This window comes from Pongo abelii, chromosome 4, assembly GCF_028885655.2.
Source record: "Pongo abelii isolate AG06213 chromosome 4, NHGRI_mPonAbe1-v2.0_pri, whole genome shotgun sequence".
Lineage (NCBI taxonomy): Eukaryota > Metazoa > Chordata > Mammalia > Primates > Hominidae > Pongo > Pongo abelii.
Window position 1 is genome coordinate 21,929,110 of NC_071989.2, and position 7,819 is coordinate 21,936,928.

At 35.4% G+C, this 7,819-nt stretch overlaps 1 long non-coding RNA gene across 1 annotated transcript in view; it reads left to right on the top strand.

Moving 5' to 3' along the window:
• Positions 1-6,181, top strand: part of LOC103890597 (uncharacterized) — a 205,002-nt gene extending 198,821 nt beyond the window's left edge. Inside the window, exons 4-5 of the long non-coding RNA XR_008525168.1 lie at positions 2,307-4,379; positions 5,635-6,181. This is a non-coding gene — a long non-coding RNA (uncharacterized LOC103890597). The remainder of the gene's footprint in view (positions 1-2,306; positions 4,380-5,634) is intronic.
• Positions 6,182-7,819: the final 1,638 nt, after the last annotated feature.

A 7,819-nucleotide genomic window follows, 5' to 3' on the forward strand; every position in this document is an offset into this window, starting at 1 on the left:
CAGGAATATTTTACGTTTTCTCTGAAAGAACATTAATGTGCATACAAAATAGGGCAATTTTCATGACAAAGTCCTAAATAGAGAGAACATTCAAATGTCATCAAATTATGCCTCCTCTAAAGCTGAAATATAAAATACCCTTTCAGTTTTTTGACTAACAAAGTGTATATGATCTCTTTCTTGTTTCTTTGATCAATTCTTATCATAAAGGCACCCATTTTAAGATATTATGAAAAATGATGGTGATTGTATTATAGCAGGAGTAATATTGTATTTATTTAATTATAAAATTACTAAACTTGTTCAATATTAAAAAGAATGCCACAAACATCAAAGGCTGAAAAATTACTTTCCATCCAATATTTGAATACCAATATATGAATTAAATTTTTAAAATATCACATAAATTTAGAAACAAGCACTTTCATTTCTTTTTATATCATATTTAAAGTATATTTGCTTTTACATGCATAAATTTTGATGTATTTTTACTAATTAATTAGTATGCTTTCAAAAAAGTATTTGCTTTAAGACTTTTAGAAATGTTTATCTTTTCAGAAATATTTTTAAAATGTCTTTTATGTAGGACTCAAGAAGCTAATGGAGCTGCATGCAGTCCAGGTTGTATACACAAAAAATGAAGCAAAAAGTCCACTTAACATGAATGAGTTCCATAGATTTCTATGTATCTATTAGTTCTATAACTTGTAGCCATGTTTGTAAACCATAATATGGCAACTACCTTAGACCACATTAGAAACATTTAGGGCTTATGAGTTAAAGATGAGGAATAAGAAAATCCAGAGAAGTCTAGAGCTATGAAAGTTATGCAAAGAAAAATAAATGTATAAAAAGTGGCAAGTAACTGTGCCCATAGTGATCTATGCCTATATAAAAATATTTTCCAACATATGGAAAATATGAGTCTAATATGTTGGCTTGTTGACTACTGCCATTTAGAAATTTATATTTATGCTATAATAAAGTAAAATTGATTTTATTCATAAAATATTTAAAAATCAGGTTTTCTATGAATGGTGTCCCTAAATTTAAAACTGTCTTTTCCATACACTTACATTTCCCAAGTCTTCGTATCTCCTGCTGAGACTCCATTTCTGAGTCTAAATCTGAATTCTTATATCGTTAATAATCTACATGTCCAAAGGAGACTAGATAATTGTATTCTTTTTTTTTTTTTTTTTTTGAAACAGAGTCTCGCTCTGTCGCCCGGGCTGGAGTGCAGTGGCACGATCTCGGCTCACTGCACCCTCCGCCTCCCGGGTTCACGCCATTCTCCTGCCTCAGCCTCCGGAGTAGCTGGGACTACAGGAGCCCGCCACCACTCCCCGCTATTTTTTTGTATTTTTAGTAGAGACAGGGTTTCACCATGTTAGCCAGGATGGTCTTGATCTACTGACCTCGTGATCCGCCCGCCTTGGCCTCCCAAAATGCTGGGATTACAGGAGTGAGTGACCGCGCCCGGCCTGTATTCTTAAAATCTGCTCTTTTTCTTCCATTTGCTGTGTCATTAAATGGCACAAAAGCCAAGGAATTAAAATAGACTCTTCTGCGGCTCTTCTTCTGCCATATCCAATGAGTTATTTCTTTTTTATAAAATTATCTCAATGTTACCTTCTTCTCTCTATCTTGGGATCATTGTCTTAGGTCCCGGCAATCTTGCTTCCCACTTGCATTCTAGATCTAGCATGGAATGGACTTCCATCATCTAGGCTTATCCTGACCCAGTAACCCCTTTCAATCTACTGCCAGTGATTTTTGAACGTATAGTTATAACCATGTCAGCCACCTGCTTAATAACCTTTAAGGACTTTCAACCACCTTCAAAATAAAGTTTGTGTAGGAGGAAGATGTTAAATCAAAACATTTGTGTTTCAGGTAATTCCTAGTTCCTAACTGATTTAAGGCTTTTTTACTCATCAAATAAAAGGTATGCCTCATGGGGTTTGGCTGAATTTGATTATGAGGAAGTTAATGCTTCTCTGTGAACATCAAAATAGTGTTGGGGTTGAGTATTAAAAGTACAGGTGAGAAAATAGGTTCCAACAAATGATCTTGATGTTTTACGGTTCTTTGGTAAAGACATTTCTCACCCAAAATGGAATTTTCACGTTAAGATCCAAGCCTAATTGTCTAAGATCATTGAGAGTTTTGTTGTTGGTTTTGTTGTTTGTTTTGCTTTGTTTTGTTTGCTGTTTTAGTCTATAAAGCAGCTGGAAAGGCTTTAGAGAGCATTTTGCTGAAAAATAAAAGGTAAATGCTTATCTATTTTTTTTTTTTTGTTACAGAAAGAAGATGGAAGAAGAAGGAAAGAAAAGGCATAATGTAAATATAAATGCTGTCTTTATTTCTGGACCTAGCAAAGAGTTAGTTTGAAAGAGCAATTGCTTATAAGACTACAAGGCTGATTTCTCCCATCCCTGCAATGCTGAAAGTCTGTGCCCTTCTAAGCAAATTCTAGTTTCCCTGACAATTCGTCTAATGGAATGCCTGGATGTAGGAATATTGATTCCAATGACAGTACTTATACAGATGGACCTGAGATATTTCCACTGGTTCTTCACTGACAACACACAACATATGGATGATCATAACTTTCCCATATACCCCACTAGGGCAAAACCAGAAACAGAGAAAGCTAGATGGAAGAATAATGATGTGGAAGGGGAGTTCTCCACTAGGAAGGATCCGATGAGTAGATAGATACAAGGACAAAGAGGGCCTAATTTTGGGCTGTGGAAGTGGAGTTGCACTCATAGCAGCCATAGTGAGTCACTGTGGCAGAACCACTAAGCATCAGTCATGAAGAGCAAATGGGCTTGCTATTATAGGAGTTAAACCCTGGACCCTTCCATCGTGGTTACAGAGAGCTTCTGGGGGACAGCATGAGACAGCTTAGCACTTCCCCAATATTATGAGGAAAGCCAAAGGCCCAGATGCCACTTGGGAAAGGAGAACCAAGAAGGAAGGACTTCAGAAAAGGAAGAAACCATGAAACATTAAGTAATTTACAAACTAGACTCTTCTATATTCTCTTATTTTATTTATTTCTTTATTTTTGAGACAGAGTCTCACTCTTTGCCCTTGATGAAATGCACTGGCCCAATCATGGCTCACTGCAGCCTCAAAATCCTGGCCTCAAGAAATCCTCCAGACTCAGCTTCCTAAAGTGCTGGGATTACAGGCATGAGCCACAGCACCTGACCTAGACTGTTTTAAACTAGATTTCCCTGAGAAAACTTTCACTGGAAAAATCAAAATTATCCTGCTGTCATTAAGAGAAAAATATCTGTTATAGAAAACTACATTCTATTTTTTCAAACATGTCATAAATATTTGGACCCCTCTCTGAGAACAAACTACTTATAAGTCATTTCAATCATTAACGAATATCATAATTGAGGGCCTGTGCTGGGTGCCAGAAATCTACCAGTGAGCAAAACAGCACTGATCTTTGTCCACAGTAAATTTACAGATCAGAGGAAACAGAAAAATAATCAGTTAAATAAAACAGGTCTGAAAATTGCATATGAGAACCCAAAGCAGAGGTACCTAACCAGGTCAAAAAAAAAAAAAAAAAAAAAAATGGAGCAAATTGTGCCTAAGAACTTGGTATTTTTCTTCATCCATTCGATGTTCTAGCTACATTTCTTCACATATCCCATTACTAAAGTTGACACTTTCATGCAGTTGCATATGTTGTTCCCAGTATTACTTTTCTGTTGCTGCCCTAACAAATTGTCACACTTTTGCAGCTTAAAACAACACAAATAGATTATATTACAATTCTGGAAGTCAGAAGTTCTAAAACCAAGGTTTTCACAGGGCTGGGTTCTTCTGGAGGCTGCAGGAGAAAATCTGTTTCCTTGCCTTTTTCTGCTTCTAGAGGCTTCCTGCATTCTTGCTCTTGTAAACCTTCTTTCCTCCCAACAGTCCAGCCTCTGCTTTCGTCATCGTTATCTTTTTCTCTCTGACTTGAGCTTCTTGCCTCCCTCTTACATAAACCCTAGTGTCTACACTGGGCCCACCAGGATACTTCAGGATAATCCTCCCATCTCACGACGTTTACCTTAATTATCTCTGCAAAGCCCCTTTCGGCATGCAAGGTAAACATATTAACAGGTTTCAGGGATGAGGCCATGCCCATTTGTGGGCGGGGGTGGTTGTAGGAAAAGTATCATGCAACCTACCACTCTTTGTTCACAGGAATTTCCATCTGGATCCTTTTAGAATTAATCATTATCATTTACTAAAGTGTGGAGGATGATAGAAAAAAAAAACGAAGGCAGATAAGGAAAGAGCAAAGAAAGGCAAATGGGAAGGAAGGAAAGAAGGAAGAAAGTCAACCTTAGATCATCATGGTAAAAAAAATAGTACTGATTACTGATGAATCATTTAAAGTAAAAACTGCAGGATAGCTATTGCCATACCTATTTTGAAAGTGAGATTTCAAACGACCTCTCCAATTTGCATTCACTTATATGTCCAAAGATATAACCATCTATCTATCTTAAGGTCAGCAAAAGAACTTCAGATTCACTTTTGAAGTGATTTGAAATGGCTTTAAAATCATTCAACAATAGTCATGTTAGCCTTAACAACATATCTACAGCATGCTTTTACTTCTCTGGCTCAAAAACTATGCTGTTACCAGGTGGATCTCAGAGAATGAGATATATAGGATGTTCCATAGAGTATTCTTAGCTCTACAACATCTTCCCTCAATTTATCCTACTAAGTTCAAATTGCTGACCTTCAGGGTATGGAAATAGATCTGCTATTTTAGCATTTTACAAAGCATTGTCTAATACGTAAAACCCATTAGCTAACATAAAAGAAGTTTCTTGTTAAACTAAGATATAATGTCTGATTATAGTATATTATCCAAAATATGACTCGTACTAAATATGAAATTATCTATATCTATATATTTTGACAACATAAAATCTATAGAATGTCTCTAGCACTAGATAGGAAAACAATACTTTCTTGTTATATGTAATATTTGTTTATTATATTTTTCTTTTAAAAAATTTATGTCATGTAGGCCCTCCACCAGTGGTTATAGGCGTACAATTTTCTTCTAACATACAGTATTTATAGAAGTTTTTAAGTTGTTTACTACTGAGATGTTTTGTACCTCGGATATAGATAGATAGATAGGTTTATAGATAGATGATAGATAGATAGATAGATAGATAGATAGATAGATAGATAGATAGATAGATGATAAATTATAGATAGATGATGGATGGATGATAGATGATAGGTAGATACATAGATATATAGATATATAGATGATAGATACATAGATACATAGATACATAGATGATAGATAGATAGATAGATAGATAGATAGATAGATAGATAGATAGATAATCTTTAGTGCCCCATAGAAGTATCTCTTCATTATTGAAGGATAATCCACTAAATACATTAAGGAGATTCATCTTAAAAGTATCTGTGCTCTCATTTGCTGTGTAGCAAACCTCCCACATAGAATAATTTGTCTTCATGCTCTTCTCTTCAAAGTCACAGCAATATTTCAAATTACCTTTAAAGCAGTATTTCCTGAGAAATAATTGCATTTTTCTTTAATGCCGTATGGTTCTCTAGATGTTTTTGCTTGTCACCAATGGAAGGAGATCAAGTGGCTCCCCAGTGATAGGTGATGTTACCTTGGATGAAGACAGCATCCCTAACCAGATACTGAACCTGCTGGCACCTTGATCTTAAACTTCCCAGCCTCCGGAATTGTCAGAAAAAAATTTCTGTCTTTCAGGAATTACCCAGTATCAAGCATATTCTTATAGCAGCACAAACTAAGACAGGGAGGCTTTTGCTATCTCTCCTCTGAATTATCACAATTATCTTCGAAATGGTTTTTCTACTTTCACCTTCATGGCTTTCCAATAATTCTCAATACAAATGCATGATTACATAAACATTTGCTCAAGAACCTGTATAAACAGACTGGTGGATAATGACTAGATCCTCAGGATATGCAGGGCTCAAGAGAAATGAAATATCTTGGGGATATGGTTACTTAAGACGTGATACTGTCACAGTGAATTTCATAGAAGATGGTGCTGCCCTAACTGAGGTTCAATCCATGTATAAGCCAGACCAATCTGAAGACAAATAAAGTATTTCACAGCCACAATTTCTGTTTTCATATTTATTTTGCTTGCACACTTACAAACCTACAAAAAACAAACTGGTACAATGGTAGGAAATTGTTGCTGCTAAACGATCTCCACCACTGGAAAAGCCATAAAACTGGTATCTTTTTGAAAGCAAATTAGTTACATTATCTCTTTGGATTAAAGCTAAAATATTATACTTGAGTTATATAAGTGTAATCTCTAACAATTATCTACCAACAGGGCAGTGCCAAGGCATTAACCAAATACATTTGTAAAGAATCAGTAACAAAGAACAAACACACCAGAATACCTGAATGGAATGAAGTGGTTTTTTTTTTCTTTTTAAATTGTAAACCTCTAGGTGGTTAGCATTAAGGTAGAGAGTACCCTGAGGTAATACAAATGTTTCTGGTTTAATTGTTTTCAGCAGTAGGGAATTTTCAAAATATTGAAGGGTTATAAAGTGTGATTTGTGAAAAGGTTTTAGCAATCTTGAAGCAAATATTGCTTAAAAATATTAGGTTACAATAATAATGAATTCAATATCAGTTTAGAACCAAAATGTTTCTCCATAAAGATGGCAATGGTATGTGTCAATTAGAAGTAAAACAAAAGCAGTTGCTTCCTATGTGATGAATTCAAGAGCTAATAGTTAAAAATACTTCAAATAGTTTCATCAAATAGATGAAAATACCAAATGTATAACATTAAATTATGTTAGGTGTGATTGATTAGGAAACTCAGTAAGGTTAGAATGACTCGATTATCTATGAAATATATTTATGTATACATGGAAGTAAATACTTACATTTGTATTATTTTATCTTCATCCATCTATTGATCTGTTGATCTATTTATCTAGTTACCTAATCTTTTATGTGAAATTTATTATGAAAATTTGAATACCGTCTGTCTTCACTGTGGCCCATGAGGTCCTTGAACCCAGAAACAATGTTTCATTTGTTTGTTAAATTAATTATTGGCTATTTCATTACTATTACATGAGAATAGATACAGTTAAACTTCTTTGAAATTAGATATGAGAGTTAGAAATGTTTAGTTAATGTGTGAGCTTGTTCCCAATTAAACAGGTATATATACGTCTTGGGTAAACTATACCTATTGTGCATTCCCAGTGTGAATCCACCATGGCTACACATTCTTTTGTTGTTGTTGTTGTTGTTGTTGTTTGTATTGTTGAGTTGTTGTTTTTTTTTTTAGAGACTCCAGGCTGGAGTGCAGTGTCATGATCTCAGCTCACAGCTGCAACTTCCGCCTCCCAGGCAAGCAATTCTCTTGCCTCAGCCTCCCAGGTAGCTGGGATTACAGGTGCCCACCACCACACCTGGCTAATTTTTGTATTTTTAGTAGAGATGGGGTTTCACCATGTTGGCAGGCTGGTCTTGAACTCCTGATCTGAAGTGATCTGCCTGCCTCGGCCACCCAAAATGCTGGGATTACAGGTGTCAGCCACCATGCCTGGCACCGTATGGCATTCTTGCGTTGCATTTTATCCATGTTGCTTTGTGAAAAATCAAAAGCATTTTTACATCAATACAATGTCATTAACTTGACATCTAAGCAAACTGGGCTCATATCCTAGCTCACCCTTTTATAAATTCAATGACCTTATGAAAGTCTCTTGACATATTTGA